We start from the raw sequence: 20,895 nt of genomic DNA, 5'->3' as shown, positions 1-20,895 counted from the left end.
TTAGATTCAATCGCAGTCACTGATTGACATTCAATCCCTGTCACTGACTGAGATTCACTTCCTGTCACTGAATGAGATTTAATGCCTGTCACTGACTGAGGCTCAATCCCTGTTACTGATTGAGGCTCAATCCCTGTCACTGACTGAGATACAATCCCTGTCATTGACTGAGATTCAATCACTGTCACAGACTGAGATTGAATCCCTGTCACTGACTGACATTCAATCCCTGCCACGGATGGAGGCTCAATCCCAGTCACTGACTGAGGATCGATCCCGGTCACTGATTGAGGCTCAATACCTGTCACTGACTGAGGTTCAATCCCTGTCACAGACTGAGATTGAATCCCTGTCACAGACTGAGATTGAATCCCTGTCACAGACAGAGATTGAATCCCTGTCACAGACTGAGGCTCAATCCCTCTCACTGACTGAGGTTCAATCCCTGTCAATAACTGAGATTCAATTTCTGCCACTTACTGAGATTAAATCCCTTTCACAGACTGAGGTTCAATCCTTGTCACTGACTGAGGCTCACTCCATGTCACTGACTGAGATTCAATTCCTGTCACTGACTGAGATTCAATCCCTGTCACTGACTAAGATTCAATTCCTGTCACTGATTGAGATTCAATCACAGTCAATGACTGAGGTTCAATTCCTGTCACTGACTGAGGCTCAATCCATGTCACTGACTGAGGCTCAATCCCTGTTACTGACTGAGGCTAAATCCCTCTCACCTACTGAGGTTCAATCCGTGTCATTGACTGAGATTCAATCCCTGTCACTGACTCAGGCTCAATCCCTGTCACTGACTGAGATTCAATCCCTGTCACTGACTGAGGTTCAATCCCTGTCACTGATGGAGATTCAATCCCTGTCACTGACTGAGATTCAATCCCAATCACTGACTGAGATTCAAAACCTGTCACTGTCTGAGGGTCAATCCCAGTCACTGATTGAGATTCAATCCCTGTCACTAACTGAGATTCAATCCCTGTCACGAACTGAGATGCAATTCCTTCCACTGACTGAGATTCAATCCCTGTCACTGACCGAGATTCAATACCTGTCACTGACTGACATTCAATCCCTGTCACAAATGGAGGCTCAATCCCAGTCACTGCCTGAGGATCGATCCCTGTCACTTACTGAGATTCAATCCCTGTCACTGACTGAGATTCAATCCCTGTCACAGACTGAGATTGAACCCCTGTCACTGACTGACATTCAATTCCTGTCACGTACTGAGATTCAATTCCTGTCACTGATTGAGATTCAATCCCTGTCACTGACTGAGATTCAATCCCTGTCACTGACTGAGATTCAATTCCAGTCACTGATTGAGATTCAATTCCTGTCACTGACTGAGATTCAATCCCTGTCACTAACTGAGATGCAATTCCAGTCACTGATTGAGATTCAATTCCTGTCACTGACTGAGATTCAATCCCTGTCACTAACTGAGATGCAATTCCTTCCACTGACTGAGATTCAATCCCTGTCACTGACCGAGATTCAATACCTGTCACTGACTGACATTCAATCCCTGTCACAAATGGAGGCTCAATCCCAGTCACTGCCTGAGGATCGATCCCTGTCACTGATTGAGGCTCAATCCCTGTCACTGACTGCGATTCAATCCCTGTCACAGACTGAGATTGAATCCCTGTCACTGACTGAGGTTCAATCGCTGTTAGTGACTGATGCTTAATCCCTGTCACTGACTGAGAATCAATCCCTGTCACTGACTGAGGTTCAATCCTTTTCACTGACTGAGGCTCACTCCATGTCACTGACTGAGATTCAATTCCTGTCACTGACTGAGATTCAATTCCTGTCACTGACTGAATCTCTATCCCTGTCACTGACTAAGATTCAATTCCTGTCACTGATTGAGATTCAATCACAGTCAATGACTGATGTTCAATCCCTGTCACAGACAAAAGTTCAATCCCTGTCACTGACTGAGGCTCAATCCCTGTCACTGACTGAGGCTCAATCCCTGTCACTGACTGAGATTCATTCTTTGTCAGTGACTGAATGTCAATCCCTGTCACTGTCTCAGGGTCAATTCCTATGATTGACTGAGGCTCAATCCCTGTCACTGACTGAGGCTAAATCCCTCTCACCTACTGAGGTTCAATCCGTGTCATTGACTGAGATTCAATCCCTGTCACTGATGGAGATTCAATCCCTGTCACTAACAGAGATTCAATCCCTGTCACTGACTGAGATTCAAACCCTGTCACTGACTGAGGTTCAATCCCTGTCTCAGACAGGTATTCAATCCCTGTCACTGACTGAGGTGCAATCCCTGTCACAGACTGAGATCCAATCACTGTCACTGACTGAGGTTCAATCCCGGTCACTGACTGAGATTCAATCCCTGTCACTGACTGACGTTCAATCCCTGTCACTGACTGCGATTCAATCCATGTCACAGACTGAGATTCAATCCCTGTCACTGACTGAGGTTCAATCCCTGTCATTGACTGAGATTCAATCCCTGTCACAGACTGCGATTCAATCCCAGTCACTGACTGAGATTCAATCCCTGTCACTAACTGACATTCAATTCCTGTCACTGACTGAGGGTCAATCCCTGTCACTGATTGAGATTCAATCCCTGTCACTGACTGAGGGTTAATCCCTGTCACTTACTGAGGCTCAATCCCTGTCACTGACTAAGGTACAATCCCTGTCAGTGACTGAAGGTCCATCCCGGTCAGTGACTAAGGAACAATCCCTGTCACTGTCTGAGATTCAATCCCTGTCACAGACTGAGATTCAGTCCCTGTCACTGTCTGAGATTCAGTCCCTGTCACTGACTAAGGTTCAATCCCTGTCACTGATTGAGATTCAATTCCTGTCACTGTCTGAGTTTCAATCCCTGTCACTGACTGATATTCAATCCCTGTCACTAACTGAGATTCAATCTCTGTCAATGAGTGAGATTCAATCCCTGTCACTCACTGAGGTTCAATCCCTGTCACTAACTGAGATTCAATCCCTGTCACTGACTGAGATTCATTCCCTGTCACTGACTGAGGGTAAATCTAAGTCACTGACTGAGATTCAATCCCAGTCACTAACTGAGATTCAATCCCGGTCACTGACTGAGATTCAATCCTGGTCACTGACTGAGGTTCAATTACTGTTACAGACTGAGATTCAATCACTGTCACTGATTGAGTTTTAATCCCTGTCACTGGCTGAGATTCACTTCCTGTCACTGACTGAGGTTCAATCCCTGTCACTTACTGAGGCTCAATCCCTGTCACTGACTGAGATTCAATCCCTGTCACTGACTGTGATTCAATCCCAGTCACTGACGGAGATTCAATCCCTGTCACTGACGGAGGAGCAATCCCTGTCACCGACTGAGGGTAAATCCCTGTCACTGAAGGAGGTTCAATCCGTGTCACTTACTGAGTCTCAATACCTGTCACTGACTGAGGCTCAATCCCTGTCACTGACTGAGATTAAATCCCTGTCAGTGTTTGAGGGTCAATGCCAGTCACTGACTGAGATTGAATCCCTGTCACTAACTGAGATTCAATCCCTGTCACTGACTGAGGGTCAATCCCTGTCACTGATTTAGATTCAATCGCAGTCACTGATTGACATTCAATCCCTGTCACTGACTGAGATTCACTTCCTGTCACTGAATGAGATTCAATGCCTGTCACTGACTGAGGCTCAATCCCTGTTACTGATTGAGGCTCAATCCCTGTCACTGACTGAGATACCATCCCTGTAATTGACTGAGATTCAATCACTGTCACAGACTGAGATTGAATCCCTGTCACTGACTGACATTCAATCCCTGCCACGGATGGAGGCTGAATCCCAGTCACTGACTGAGGATCGATCCCGGTCACTGATTGAGGCTCAATACCTGTCACTGACTGCGGTTCAATCCCTGTCACAGACTGAGATTGAATCCCTGTCACAGACAGAGATTGAATCCCTGTCACAGACTGAGGCTCAATCCCTCTCACTGACTGAGGTTCAATCCCTGTCAATAACTGAGATTCAATTTCTGCCACTTACTGAGATTAAATCCCTTTCACAGACTGAGGTTCAATCCTTGTCACTGACTGAGGCTCACTCCATGTCACTGACTGAGATTCAATTCCTGTCACTGACTGACATTCAATCCCTGTCACTGACTAAGATTCAATTCCTGTCACTGATTGAGATTCAATCACAGTCAATGACTGAGGTTCAATTCCTGTCACTGACTGAGGCTCAATCCATGTCACTGACTGAGGCTCAATCCCTGTTACTGACTGAGGCTAAATCCCTCTCACCTACTGAGGTTCAATCCGTGTCATTGACTGAGATTCAATCCCTGTCACTGACTGAGGCTCAATCCCTGTCACTGACTGAGATTCAATCCCTGTCACTGACTGAGATTCAATCCCTGTCACTGATGGAGATTCAATCCCTGTCACTGACTGAGATTCAATCCCTATCACTGACTGAGATTCAAAACCTGTCACTGTCTGAGGGTCAATCCCAGTCACTGATTGAGATTCAATCCCTGTCACTAACTGAGATTCAATCCCTGTCACTGACTGAGGCTCAATCCCTGTCAATGACTGAGATTCAATTTCTGTCACTGACTGAGATTCCATCCCTGTCACTAACTGACATTCAATCCTTGTCACTGACTGAGGGTCAATCCCTGTCACTGATTGAGATTCAATCCCTGTCACTAACTGAGATTCAATCCCTGTCACTGACTGAGGCTCAATCCCTGTCACTGACTGAGAAACAATCCCTGTCACTGACTGAGGTTCAATCCCTGTCACAGACTGAGATTCAATCCCTGTCACTGACTGAGGTTCAATCCATGTCATTGATTGAGATTCAATCCCTGTCACTGACTGCAATTCAATCCCAGTCACTGAATGAGATTCAATCCCTGTCACTAACTGACACTCAATTCCTGTCACTGACTGAGGGTCAATCCCTGTCATTGACTGAGAGTCAATCCCTGTCCCTGACTGAGGCTCAATCCCAGTCACTGACTGAGATTCAATCCATGTCACAGACTGAGATTCAATCCCAGTCACTGACTGAGTTTCAATTCCTGTCACTGACTGAGGTTCAATCCCTGTCACTGATGGAGATTCAATCCCTGTCACTGACTGAGATTCAATCCCTATCACTGAATGAGATTCAATCCCTGTCACTAACTGACACTCAATTCCTGTCACTGACTGAGGGTCAATCCCTGTCATTGACTGAGATTCAATCCCTGTCCCTGACTGAGGCTCAATCCCAGTCACTGACTGAGTTTCAATTCCTGTCACTGACTGAGGTTCAATCCCTGTCACTGATGGAGATTCAATCCCTGTCACTGACTGAGATTCAATCCCTATCACTGACTGAGATTCAAACCCTGTCACTGTCTCAGGGTAAATCCCAGTCACTGATTGAGATTCAATCCCTGTCACAAACTGAGATTCAATCCCTGTCACTGACTGAGGCTCAATCCCTGTCATTGACTGAGATTCAATTTCTGTCACTGACTGACATTCCATCCCTGTCACTAACTGACATTCAATCCCTGTCACTGACTGAGGGTCAATCCCTGTCACTGATTGAGATTCAATCCCTGTCACTGACTGAGATTCAATCCCTGTCACTGACTGAGAATCAATCCCTGTCACTGACTGAGGTTCAATCCCTGTCACAGACTGAGATTCAATCCCTGTCACTGACTGAGGTTCAATTCCTGTCACTGTCTGAGATTGAATCCCTGTCACTGACTGCAATTCAATCCATGTCACAGACTGAGATTCAATCCCTGTCACTGACTGAGGTTCAATCCATGTCATTGATTGTGATTCAATCCCTGTCGCTGACTGCGATTCAATCCCAGTCACTGACTGAGATTCCATCCCTGTCACAAACTGACATTCAATCCTAGTCACTGACTGAGGGTCAATCCCTGTCACTGATTGAGATTCAATCCCTGTCACTGACTGAGGCTCAATCCATGTCACTGATTGAGTTTTAATCCCTGTCACTGGCTGAGATTCACTTCCTGTCACTGACTGAGGTTCAATCCCTGTCACTTACTGAGGCTCAATCCCTGTCACTGACTGAGATTCAATCCCTGTCACTGACTGTGATTCAATCCCAGTCACTGACGGAGATTCAATCCCTGTCACTGACGGAGGAGCAATCCCTGTCACCGACTGAGGGTAAATCCCTGTCACTGAAGGAGGTTCAATCCGTGTCACTTACTGAGTCTCAATACCTGTCACTGACTGAGGCTCAATCCCTGTCACTGACTGAGATTAAATCCCTGTCAGTGTTTGAGGGTCAATGCCAGTCACTGACTGAGATTGAATCCCTGTCACTAACTGAGATTCAATCCCTGTCACTGACTGAGGGTCAATCCCTGTCACTGATTTAGATTCAATCGCAGTCACTGATTGACATTCAATCCCTGTCACTGACTGAGATTCACTTCCTGTCACTGAATGAGATTCAATGCCTGTCACTGACTGAGGCTCAATCCCTGTTACTGATTGAGGCTCAATCCCTGTCACTGACTGAGATACCATCCCTGTAATTGACTGAGATTCAATCACTGTCACAGACTGAGATTGAATCCCTGTCACTGACTGACATTCAATCCCTGCCACGGATGGAGGCTGAATCCCAGTCACTGACTGAGGATCGATCCCGGTCACTGATTGAGGCTCAATACCTGTCACTGACTGCGGTTCAATCCCTGTCACAGACTGAGATTGAATCCCTGTCACAGACAGAGATTGAATCCCTGTCACAGACTGAGGCTCAATCCCTCTCACTGACTGAGGTTCAATCCCTGTCAATAACTGAGATTCAATTTCTGCCACTTACTGAGATTAAATCCCTTTCACAGACTGAGGTTCAATCCTTGTCACTGACTGAGGCTCACTCCATGTCACTGACTGAGATTCAATTCCTGTCACTGACTGACATTCAATCCCTGTCACTGACTAAGATTCAATTCCTGTCACTGATTGAGATTCAATCACAGTCAATGACTGAGGTTCAATTCCTGTCACTGACTGAGGCTCAATCCATGTCACTGACTGAGGCTCAATCCCTGTTACTGACTGAGGCTAAATCCCTCTCACCTACTGAGGTTCAATCCGTGTCATTGACTGAGATTCAATCCCTGTCACTGACTGAGGCTCAATCCCTGTCACTGACTGAGATTCAATCCCTGTCACTGACTGAGATTCAATCCCTGTCACTGATGGAGATTCAATCCCTGTCACTGACTGAGATTCAATCCCTATCACTGACTGAGATTCAAAACCTGTCACTGTCTGAGGGTCAATCCCAGTCACTGATTGAGATTCAATCCCTGTCACTAACTGAGATTCAATCCCTGTCACTGACTGAGGCTCAATCCCTGTCAATGACTGAGATTCAATTTCTGTCACTGACTGAGATTCCATCCCTGTCACTAACTGACATTCAATCCTTGTCACTGACTGAGGGTCAATCCCTGTCACTGATTGAGATTCAATCCCTGTCACTAACTGAGATTCAATCCCTGTCACTGACTGAGGCTCAATCCCTGTCACTGACTGAGAAACAATCCCTGTCACTGACTGAGGTTCAATCCCTGTCACAGACTGAGATTCAATCCCTGTCACTGACTGAGGTTCAATCCATGTCATTGATTGAGATTCAATCCCTGTCACTGACTGCAATTCAATCCCAGTCACTGAATGAGATTCAATCCCTGTCACTAACTGACACTCAATTCCTGTCACTGACTGAGGGTCAATCCCTGTCATTGACTGAGAGTCAATCCCTGTCCCTGACTGAGGCTCAATCCCAGTCACTGACTGAGATTCAATCCATGTCACAGACTGAGATTCAATCCCAGTCACTGACTGAGTTTCAATTCCTGTCACTGACTGAGGTTCAATCCCTGTCACTGATGGAGATTCAATCCCTGTCACTGACTGAGATTCAATCCCTATCACTGAATGAGATTCAATCCCTGTCACTAACTGACACTCAATTCCTGTCACTGACTGAGGGTCAATCCCTGTCATTGACTGAGATTCAATCCCTGTCCCTGACTGAGGCTCAATCCCAGTCACTGACTGAGTTTCAATTCCTGTCACTGACTGAGGTTCAATCCCTGTCACTGATGGAGATTCAATCCCTGTCACTGACTGAGATTCAATCCCTATCACTGACTGAGATTCAAACCCTGTCACTGTCTCAGGGTAAATCCCAGTCACTGATTGAGATTCAATCCCTGTCACAAACTGAGATTCAATCCCTGTCACTGACTGAGGCTCAATCCCTGTCATTGACTGAGATTCAATTTCTGTCACTGACTGACATTCCATCCCTGTCACTAACTGACATTCAATCCCTGTCACTGACTGAGGGTCAATCCCTGTCACTGATTGAGATTCAATCCCTGTCACTGACTGAGATTCAATCCCTGTCACTGACTGAGAATCAATCCCTGTCACTGACTGAGGTTCAATCCCTGTCACAGACTGAGATTCAATCCCTGTCACTGACTGAGGTTCAATTCCTGTCACTGTCTGAGATTGAATCCCTGTCACTGACTGCAATTCAATCCATGTCACAGACTGAGATTCAATCCCTGTCACTGACTGAGGTTCAATCCATGTCATTGATTGTGATTCAATCCCTGTCGCTGACTGCGATTCAATCCCAGTCACTGACTGAGATTCCATCCCTGTCACAAACTGACATTCAATCCTAGTCACTGACTGAGGGTCAATCCCTGTCACTGATTGAGATTCAATCCCTGTCACTGACTGAGGCTCAATCCATGTCACTGACTGAGGCTCAATCCCTGTTACTGACTGAGGCTAAATCCCTCTCACCTACTGAGGTTCAATCCGTGTCATTGACTGAGATTCAATCCCTGTCACTGACTGAGGCTCAATCCCTGTCACTGACTGAGATTCAATCCCTGTCACTGATGGAGATTCAATCCCTGTCACTGACTGAGATTCAATCCCTATCACTGACTGAGGTTCAATCCCTGTCACTGATGGAGATTCAATCCCTGTCACTGACTGAGATTCAATCCCTATCACTGACTGAGATTCAAACCCTGTCACTGTCTGAGGGTCAATCCCAGTCACTGATTGAGATTCAATCCCTGTCACTAACTGAGATTCAATCCCTGTCACTGACGGCGGCTCAAACCCTGTCATTGACTGAGACTCAATTTCTGTCACTGACTGAGATTCCATCCCTGTCACTAACTGACATTCAATCCCTGTCACTGACTGAGGGTGAATCCCTGTCACTGATTGAGATTCAATCCCTGTCACTAACTGAGATTCAATCCCTGTCACTGACTGAGGTTCAATCCCTGTCACTGACTGAGAATCAATCCCTGTCACTGACTGAGGTTCAATCCCTGTCACAGACTGAGATTCAATCCCTGTCACTGACTGAGGTTCAATCCCTGTCACTGTCTGAGATTGAATCCCTGTCACTGACTGCGATTCAATCCATGTCACAGACTGAGATTCAATCCCTGTCACTGACTGAGGTTCAATCCATGTCATTGATTGAGATTCAATCCCTGTCACTGACTGCAATTCAATCCCAGTCACTGAATGAGATTCAATCCCTGTCACTAACTGACACTCAGTTCCTGTCACTGACTGAGGGTCAATCCCTGTCATTGACTGAGATTCAATCCCTGTCACTGACTGAGGCACAATCCCTGTCACTGACTGACATTCAATCCCTGTCACTAACTGTGATTCAATCCCTGTCACTGACTGAGATTCATTCCCTGTCACTGACTGTGGGTAAATCTTAGTCACTGACTGAGATTCAATCCCAGTCACTAACTGAGATTCAATCCCGGTCACTGACTGAGATTCAATCGCAGTCACTAACTGAGATTCAATCCCGGTCACTGACTGAGATTCAATCCCGGTCACTGACTGAGGTTCAATCCCTGTCACTGACTGAAATTCAAACCCTGTCACTGTCTGAGGGTCAATTCCAGTCACTGACTGAGATTCAATCCCTGTCACTAACTGAGATTCAATCCCGGTCACTGACTGAGGCTCAATCCCTGTCACTGACTGAGATTCAATCCCTGTCACAGATTGAGATTGAATCCCTGTCACTGACTGCGATTCAATCCATGTCACAGACTGAGATTCAATCCTTGTCACTGACGGTGGTGCAATCCCTTTCACTGACTGAGGGTAAATCCCTGTCACTGACGGAGGTTCAATCCGAGTCACTTACTGGGTCTCAATACCTGTCACTGACTGAGGCTCAATCCCTGTCACTGACTGAGATTAAATTCCTGTCAGTGTCTGAGGGTCAATGCCAGTCACTGACTGAGATTGAATCTCTGTCACTAACTGAGATTCAATCCCTGTCACTGACTGAGGTTCAATTCCTGTCACTGTCTGAGATTGAATCCCTGTCACTGACTGCAATTCAATCCATGTCACAGACTGAGATTCAATCCCTGTCACTGACTGAGGTTCAATCCATGTCATTGATTGTGATTCAATCCCTGTCGCTGACTGCGATTCAATCCCAGTCACTGACTGAGATTCCATCCCTGTCACAAACTGACATTCAATCCTAGTCACTGACTGAGGGTCAATCCCTGTCACTGATTGAGATTCAATCCCTGTCACTGACTGAGGTTCAATCCATGTCACTGACTGAGGCTCAATCCCTGTTACTGACTGAGGCTAAATCCCTCTCACCTACTGAGGTTCAATCCGTGTCATTGACTGAGATTCAATCCCTGTCACAGACTGAGATTCAATCCCTGTCACTGACTGAGGTTCAATCCATGTCATTGATTGAGATTCAATCCCTGTCACTGACTGCAATTCAATCCCAGTCACTGAATGAGATTCAATCCCTGTCACTAACTGACACTCAATTCCTGTCACTGACTGAGGGTCAATCCCTGTCATTGACTGAGAGTCAATCCCTGTCCCTGACTGAGGCTCAATCCCAGTCACTGACTGAGATTCAATCCATGTCACAGACTGAGATTCAATCCCAGTCACTGACTGAGTTTCAATTCCTGTCACTGACTGAGGTTCAATCCCTGTCACTGATGGAGATTCAATCCCTGTCACTGACTGAGATTCAATCCCTATCACTGAATGAGATTCAATCCCTGTCACTAACTGACACTCAATTCCTGTCACTGACTGAGGGTCAATCCCTGTCATTGACTGAGATTCAATCCCTGTCCCTGACTGAGGCTCAATCCCAGTCACTGACTGAGTTTCAATTCCTGTCACTGACTGAGGTTCAATCCCTGTCACTGATGGAGATTCAATCCCTGTCACTGACTGAGATTCAATCCCTATCACTGACTGAGATTCAAACCCTGTCACTGTCTCAGGGTAAATCCCAGTCACTGATTGAGATTCAATCCCTGTCACAAACTGAGATTCAATCCCTGTCACTGACTGAGGCTCAATCCCTGTCATTGACTGAGATTCAATTTCTGTCACTGACTGACATTCCATCCCTGTCACTAACTGACATTCAATCCCTGTCACTGACTGAGGGTCAATCCCTGTCACTGATTGAGATTCAATCCCTGTCACTGACTGAGATTCAATCCCTGTCACTGACTGAGAATCAATCCCTGTCACTGACTGAGGTTCAATCCCTGTCACAGACTGAGATTCAATCCCTGTCACTGACTGAGGTTCAATTCCTGTCACTGTCTGAGATTGAATCCCTGTCACTGACTGCAATTCAATCCATGTCACAGACTGAGATTCAATCCCTGTCACTGACTGAGGTTCAATCCATGTCATTGATTGTGATTCAATCCCTGTCGCTGACTGCGATTCAATCCCAGTCACTGACTGAGATTCCATCCCTGTCACAAACTGACATTCAATCCTAGTCACTGACTGAGGGTCAATCCCTGTCACTGATTGAGATTCAATCCCTGTCACTGACTGAGGCTCAATCCATGTCACTGACTGAGGCTCAATCCCTGTTACTGACTGAGGCTAAATCCCTCTCACCTACTGAGGTTCAATCCGTGTCATTGACTGAGATTCAATCCCTGTCACTGACTGAGGCTCAATCCCTGTCACTGACTGAGATTCAATCCCTGTCACTGATGGAGATTCAATCCCTGTCACTGACTGAGATTCAATCCCTATCACTGACTGAGGTTCAATCCCTGTCACTGATGGAGATTCAATCCCTGTCACTGACTGAGATTCAATCCCTATCACTGACTGAGATTCAAACCCTGTCACTGTCTGAGGGTCAATCCCAGTCACTGATTGAGATTCAATCCCTGTCACTAACTGAGATTCAATCCCTGTCACTGACGGCGGCTCAAACCCTGTCATTGACTGAGACTCAATTTCTGTCACTGACTGAGATTCCATCCCTGTCACTAACTGACATTCAATCCCTGTCACTGACTGAGGGTGAATCCCTGTCACTGATTGAGATTCAATCCCTGTCACTAACTGAGATTCAATCCCTGTCACTGACTGAGGTTCAATCCCTGTCACTGACTGAGAATCAATCCCTGTCACTGACTGAGGTTCAATCCCTGTCACAGACTGAGATTCAATCCCTGTCACTGACTGAGGTTCAATCCCTGTCACTGTCTGAGATTGAATCCCTGTCACTGACTGCGATTCAATCCATGTCACAGACTGAGATTCAATCCCTGTCACTGACTGAGGTTCAATCCATGTCATTGATTGAGATTCAATCCCTGTCACTGACTGCAATTCAATCCCAGTCACTGAATGAGATTCAATCCCTGTCACTAACTGACACTCAGTTCCTGTCACTGACTGAGGGTCAATCCCTGTCATTGACTGAGATTCAATCCCTGTCACTGACTGAGGCACAATCCCTGTCACTGACTGACATTCAATCCCTGTCACTAACTGTGATTCAATCCCTGTCACTGACTGAGATTCATTCCCTGTCACTGACTGTGGGTAAATCTTAGTCACTGACTGAGATTCAATCCCAGTCACTAACTGAGATTCAATCCCGGTCACTGACTGAGATTCAATCGCAGTCACTAACTGAGATTCAATCCCGGTCACTGACTGAGATTCAATCCCGGTCACTGACTGAGGTTCAATCCCTGTCACTGACTGAAATTCAAACCCTGTCACTGTCTGAGGGTCAATTCCAGTCACTGACTGAGATTCAATCCCTGTCACTAACTGAGATTCAATCCCGGTCACTGACTGAGGCTCAATCCCTGTCACTGACTGAGATTCAATCCCTGTCACAGATTGAGATTGAATCCCTGTCACTGACTGCGATTCAATCCATGTCACAGACTGAGATTCAATCCTTGTCACTGACGGTGGTGCAATCCCTTTCACTGACTGAGGGTAAATCCCTGTCACTGACGGAGGTTCAATCCGAGTCACTTACTGGGTCTCAATACCTGTCACTGACTGAGGCTCAATCCCTGTCACTGACTGAGATTAAATTCCTGTCAGTGTCTGAGGGTCAATGCCAGTCACTGACTGAGATTGAATCTCTGTCACTAACTGAGATTCAATCCCTGTCACTGACTGAGGTTCAATTCCTGTCACTGTCTGAGATTGAATCCCAGTCACTGACTGCAATTCAATCCATGTCACAGACTGAGATTCAATCCCTGTCACTGACTGAGGTTCAATCCATGTCATTGATTGTGATTCAATCCCTGTCGCTGACTGCGATTCAATCCCAGTCACTGACTGAGATTCCATCCCTGTCACAAACTGACATTCAATCCTAGTCACTGACTGAGGGTCAATCCCTGTCACTGATTGAGATTCAATCCCTGTCACTGACTGAGGCTCAATCCATGTCACTGACTGAGGCTCAATCCCTGTTACTGACTGAGGCTAAATCCCTCTCACCTACTGAGGTTCAATCCGTGTCATTGACTGAGATTCAATCCCTGTCACTGACTGAGGCTCAATCCCTGTCACTGACTGAGATTCAATCCCTGTCACTGACTGAGGTTCAATCCCTGTCACTGATGGAGATTCAATCCCTGTCACTGACTGAGATTCAATCCCTATCACTGACTGAGATTCAAACCCTGTCACTGTCTGAGGGTCAATCCCAGTCACTGATTGAGATTCAATCCCTGTCACTAACTGAGATTCAATCCCTGTCACTGACTGCGGCTCAAACCCTGTCATTGACTGAGACTCAATTTCTGTCACTGACTGAGATTCCATCCCTGTCACTAACTGACATTCAATCCCTGTCACTGACTGAGGGTGAATCCCTGTCACTGATTGAGATTCAATCCCTGTCACTAACTGAGATTCAATCCCTGTCACTGACTGAGGTTCAATCCCTGTCACTGACTGAGAATCAATCCCTGTCACTGACTGAGGTTCAATCCCTGTCACAGACTGAGATTCAATCCCTGTCACTGACTGAGGTTCAATCCCTGTCACTGTCTGAGATTGAATCCCTGTCACTGACTGCGATTCAATCCCTGTCACTGACTGAGGTTCAATCCATGTCATTGATTGAGATTCAATCCCTGTCACTGACTGCAATTCAATCCCAGTCACTGAATGAGATTCAATCCCTGTCACTAACTGACACTCAGTTCCTGTCACTGACTGAGGGTCAATCCCTGTCATTGACTGAGATTCAATCCCTGTCACTGACTGAGGCTCAATCCCTGTCACTGACTGACGTTCAATCCCTGTCACTGATGGAGATTCAATCCCTGTCACTGACTGAGATTCAATCCCTATCACTGACTGAGATTCAAACCCTGTCACTGTCTGAGGGTAAATCCCAGTCACTGATTGAGATTCAATCCCTGTCACTAACTGAGATTCAATCCCTGTCACTGACTGAGGCTCAATCCCTGTCATTGACTGAGATTCAATTTCTGTCACTGACTGAGGCTCAATCCCTGTCACTGACTGAGATTCAATCCCTGTCACTGACTGAGGTTCAATCCCTGTCACAGATTGAGATTGAATCCCTGTCACTGACTGCGATTCAATCCATGTCACAGACTGAGATTCAATCCCTGTCACTGACGGAGGTGCAATCCCTGTCACTGACTGAGGGTAAATCCCTGTCACTGACGGAGGTTCAATCCGAGTCACTTACTGGGTCTCAATACCTGTCACTGAATGAGGCTCAATCCCTGTCACTGACTGAGATTAAATTCCTGTCAGTGTCTGAGGGTCAATGCCAGTCACTGACTGAGATTGAATCTTTTTCACTAACTGAGATTCAATCCCTGTTCTGACTGAGGGTCAATCCCTGTCACTGATTTAGATTCAATCGCAGTCACTGATTGACATTCAATCCCTGTCACTGACTGAGATTCACTTCCTGTCACTGAATGAGATTTAATGCCTGTCACTGTCTGAGGGTCAATCCCTGTCACTATTTGAGGCTCAATCCCTGTCACTGACTGAGACTCAATTCCTGTCACTGATTGAGTTGCATTCCCTGTCACTGACTGAGATTCAATCCCTGTTACTGACTGAGGCTCAATCCCTGTTTATGATTGAGGCTCAATCCCTGTCACTGACTGAGATTCAATCCCTGTTACTGACTGAGATTCAATCCCTGTTACTGACTGAGGCTCAATCCCTGTTAATGATTGAGGCTCAATCCCTGTCAGTGACTGAGATACAATCCCTGTCATTGACTGAGATTCAATCACTGTCACAGACTGAGATTGAATCCCTGTCACTGACTGACATTCAATCCCTGTCACGGATGGAGGCTCAATCCCAGTCACTGACAGAGGATCGATTCCGGTCACTGATTGAGGCTCAATCCCTGTCACTGACTGCGGTTCAATCCCTGTCACAGAATGAGATTGAATCCCTGTCACAGACTGAGGCTCAATCCCTCTCACTGAGGTTCAATCCCTGTCAATAACTGAGATTCAATTTCTGCCACTTACTGAGATTAAATTCCTTTCACAGACTGAGATTCAAACCCTGTCACTGACTGAGGCTCAATCCCTGTTATTGATTAGGCACAAACACTGTCACTGACTGAGACTCTACCCCGTCACTGACTGCGGTTTATTCCCTGTCACTGAGTGAGGTTCAATCCTTGTCACTGACTGAGGCTCGCTCCATGTCACTGACTGAGATTCAATTCCTGTCACTGACTGAGATTCAATTCCTGTCACTGACTGAATCTCTATCCCTGTCACTGACAAAGATTCAATTCCTGTCAATGATTGAGATTCAATCACAGTCACTGACTGAGGCTCAATCCCTGTCACTGACTGAGGCTCACTCCCTGTTACTGACTGAGATTCATTCTCTGTCACTGACTGAATGCCAATCCCTGTCACTGTCTCAGGGTCAATTCCTATGATTGACTGAGGCTAAATCCCTCTCACCTACTGAGGTTCAATCTGTGTCATTGACTGAGATTCAATCCCTGTCACTGACTGAGGCTCAATCACTGTCACTGACTGACATTCAATCCCTGTCACTGACTGAGGTTCAATCCCTGTCACTGATGGAGATTCAATCCCTGTCACTGACTGAGATTCAATCCCTATCACTGACTGAGATTCAAACCCTGTCACTGTCTGACGGTCAATCCCAGTCACTGATTGAGATTCAATCCCTGTCACTAACTGAGATTCAATCCCTGTCACTGACTGAGGCTCAATCCCAGTCACTAACTGAAATTCAATCCCTGTCACTGACTGAGGGTCAATCCCTGTCACTGATTGAGATTCAATCCGTGTCACTAACTGAGATTCAATCCCTGTCAATGACTGAGGTTCAATCCCTGTCACAGACTGAGATTCAATCCCTGTCACTGACTGAGATTCAAACCCTGTCACTGTCTGAGATTGAATCCCTGTCACTGTCTGACGGTCAATCCCAGTCACTGATTGAGATTCATCCCTGTCACTGACTGAGGCTCAATCCCAGTCACTAACTGAAATTCAATCCCTGTCACTGACTGAGGGTCAATCCCTGTCACTGACTGAGGCTCAATCACTGTCACTGACTGAGATTCAATCCCTGTCACTGACTGAGGTTCAATCCCTGTCACTGATGGAGATTCAATCCCTGTCACTGACTGAGATTCAATCCCTATCACTGACTGAGATTCAAACCCTGTCACTGTCTGACGGTCAATCCCAGTCACTGATTGAGATTCAATCCCTGTCACTAACTGAGATTCAATCCCTGTCACTGACTGAGGGTCAATCCCTGTCACTGATTGAGATTCAATCCCTGTCACTAACTGAGATTCAATCCCTGTCAATGACTGAGGTTCAATCCCTGTCACAGACTGAGATTCAATCCCTGTCACTGACTGAGATTCAAACCCTGTCACTGTCTGAGATTGAATCCCTGTCACTGACTGCGATTCAATCCATGTCACAGACTGAGATTCAATCCCTGTCACTGACTGAGGTTCAATCCATGTCATTGATTGAGATTCAATCCCTGTCACTAACTGACACTCAATTCCTGTCACTGACTGAGGGTCAATCCCTTTCACAGGCTGAGATTCAGTCCCTGTCACTGTCTGAGATTCAATCCCTGTCACTAACTAAGGTTCAATCCCTGTCACTGATTGAGATTCAATTACTGTCACTGTCTGAGTTTCAATCCCTGTCACTGACTGATATTCAATCCGAGTCACTAACTGAGATTCAATCCTTGTCACTGACTGAGATTCACTCCCTGTCACTCGCTGAAGTTCATTCCCTGTCACTGACTGAGGCTCAATCCCTGTCACTGACTGAGATTTAATCATTGTCACTAACTGAGATTCAATCCCTGTCACTGACTGAGATTCAATCCCTGTCACTAACTGAGAATCAATCCCTGTCACTGTCTGAGTTTCATTTCCTGTCACTGACTGAGATTCAATCCCTGTCACTAACTAAGATTCAATCCCTGTCACTGACTGAGATTCAATCCCTGTCACTGACTGAGGCACAATCCCTGTCACTGACTGACATTCAATCCCTGTCACTAACTGTGATTCAATCCCTGTCACTGACTGAGATTCATTCCCTGTCACTGACTGAGGGTAAATCTTAGTCACTGACTGAGATTCAATCCCAGTCACTAACTGAGATTCAATCCCGGTCACTGACTGAGATTCAATCGCAGTCACTAACTGAGATTCAATCCCGGTCACTGACTGAGATTCAATCCCGGTCACTGACTGAGGTTCAATCCCTGTCACTGACTGAAATTCAAACCCTGTCACTGTCTGAGGGTCAATTCCAGTCACTGACTGAGATTCAATCCCTGTCACTAATTGAGATTCAATCCCGGTCACTGACTGAGGCTCAATCCCTGTCACTGACTGAGATTCAATCCCTGTCACAGATTGAGATTGAATCCCTGTCACTGACTGCGATTCAATCCATGTCACAGACTGAGATTCAATCCTTGTCACTGACGGTGGTGCAATCCCTTTCACTGACTGAGGGTAAATCCCTGTCACTGACGGAGGTTCAATCCGAGACACTTACTGGGTCTCAATACCTGTCACTGACTGAGGCTCAATCCCTGTCACTGACTGAGATTAAATTCCTGTCAGTGTCTGAGGGTCAATGCCAGTCACTGACTGAGATTGAATCTCTGTCACTAACTGAGATTCAATCCCTGTCACTGACTGAGGGTCAATCCCTGTCACTGATTTAGATTCAATCGCAGTCACTGATTGACATTCAATCCCTGTCACTGACTTAGATTCACTTCCTGTCACTGAATGAGATTTAATGCCTGTCACTGTCTGAGGGTCAATCCCTGTCACTATTTGAGGCTCAATCCCTGTCACTGACTGAGACTCAATTCCTGTCACTGATGGAGTTGCATTCCCTGTCACTGACTGAGATTCAATCCCTGTTACTGACTGAGGCTCAATCCCTGTTAATGATTGAGGCTCAATCCCTGTCAGTGACTGAGATACAATCCCTGTCATTGACTGAGATTGAATCCCTGTCACTGACTGAGATTCAATCACAGTCAATGACTGAGGTTCAATCTCTATCACAGACAAAGGTTCAATCCCTGTCACGGACTGAGGCTCAATCCCTGTTACTGACTGAGGTTCATTCTCTGTCACTGACTGAATGTCAATCCCTGTCACTGTCTCAGGGTCAATTCCTATGATTGACTGAGGCTCAATCCCTGTCACTGACTGAGGCTAAATCCCTCTCACCTACTGAGGTTCAATCCGTGTCATTGACTGAGATTCAATCCCTGTCACTGACTGAGATTCAATCCCTGTCACTGATGGAGATTCAATCCCTGTCACTGACTGAGATTCAATCCCTATCACTGACTGAGATTCAAACCCTGTCACTGTCTGACGGTCAATCCCAGTCACTGATTGAGATTCAATCCCTGTCACTAACTGAGATTCAATCCCTGTCACTGACTGAGGCTCAATCCCTGTCATTGACTGAGATTCAATTTCTGTCACTGACTGAGATTCCATCCCTGTCACTAACTGACATTCAATCCCTGTCACTGACTGAGGGTCAATCCCTGTCACTGATTGAGATTCAATCCCTGTCACTAACTGAGATTCAATCCTTGTCAATGACTGAGGTTCAATCCCTGTCACAGACTGAGATTCAATCCCTGTCACTGACTGAGGTTCAATCCCTGTCACTGTCTGAGATTGAATCCCTGTCACTGACTGCGATTCAATCCATGTCACAGACTGAGATTCAATCCCTGTCACTGACTGAGGTTCAATCCATGTCATTGATTGAGATTCAATCCCTGTCACTAACTGACACTCAATTCCTGTCACTGACTGAGGGTCAATCCCTGTCACTGATTGAGATTCAATCCCTGTCACTGACTGAGGGTCATTCCCTGTCACTTACTGAGGCTCAATCCCGGTCAGTGACTAAGGAACAATCCCTGTCACTTACTGAGATTCAATCCCTGTCTCAGACTGAGATTCAGTCCCTGTCACTGTCTGAGATTCAATCCCTGTCACTGACTAAGGTTCAATCCCTGTCACTGATTGAGATTCAATTACTGTCACTGTCTGAGTTTCAATCCCTGTCACTGACTGATATTCAATCCGAGTCACTAACTGAGATTCAATCCTTGTCACTGACTGAGATTCAATCCCTGTCACTCGCTGAAGTTCATTCCCTGTCACTGACTGAGGCTCAATCCCTGTCACTGACTGAGATTTAATCATTGTCACTAACTGAGATTCAATCCCTGTCACTGACTGAGATTCAATCCCAGTCACTAACTGAGAATCAATTCCTGTCACTGTCTGAGTTTCATTTCCTGTCACTGACTGAGATTCAATCCCTGTCACTAACTAAGATTCAATCCCTGTCACTGACTGAGATTCAATCCCTGTCACTAACTGAGGCACAATCCCTGTCACTGACTGACATTCAATCCCTTTCACTAACTGAGATTCAATCCCTGTCACTGACTGAGATTCATTCCCTGTCACTGACTGAGGGTAAATCTTAGTCACTGACTGAGATTCAATCCCAGTCACTACCTGAGATTCAATCCCGGTCACTGACTGAGATTCAATCGCAGTCACTAACTGAGATTCAATCCCGGTCACTGACTGAGATTCAATCCCGGTCACTGACTGAGGTTCAATCCCTGTCACAGACTGAGATACACTCACCGTCACTGATTGAGTTTTAATCCCTGTCCCTGGCGGAGATTCACTTCCTGTTTCTGACTGAGGTTCAATCCCTGTCACTGAGTGAGGCTCAATCCCTGTCACTGACTGAGGCACAATCCCTGTCACTGACTAACATTCAATCCCTGTCACTAACTGAGATTCAATCCCTGTCACTGACTGAGATTCATTCCCTGTCACTGA

The sequence above is a fragment of the Chiloscyllium plagiosum genome, unplaced genomic scaffold (assembly GCF_037043375.1).
Source record: "Chiloscyllium plagiosum isolate Xiang-an unplaced genomic scaffold, Cpla_swu_hap1 HiC_scaffold_37, whole genome shotgun sequence".
NCBI lineage: Eukaryota > Metazoa > Chordata > Chondrichthyes > Orectolobiformes > Hemiscylliidae > Chiloscyllium > Chiloscyllium plagiosum.
The sequence above is the reverse complement of the archived record's forward strand: the minus strand, read 5'-3'. Positions refer to the sequence as shown.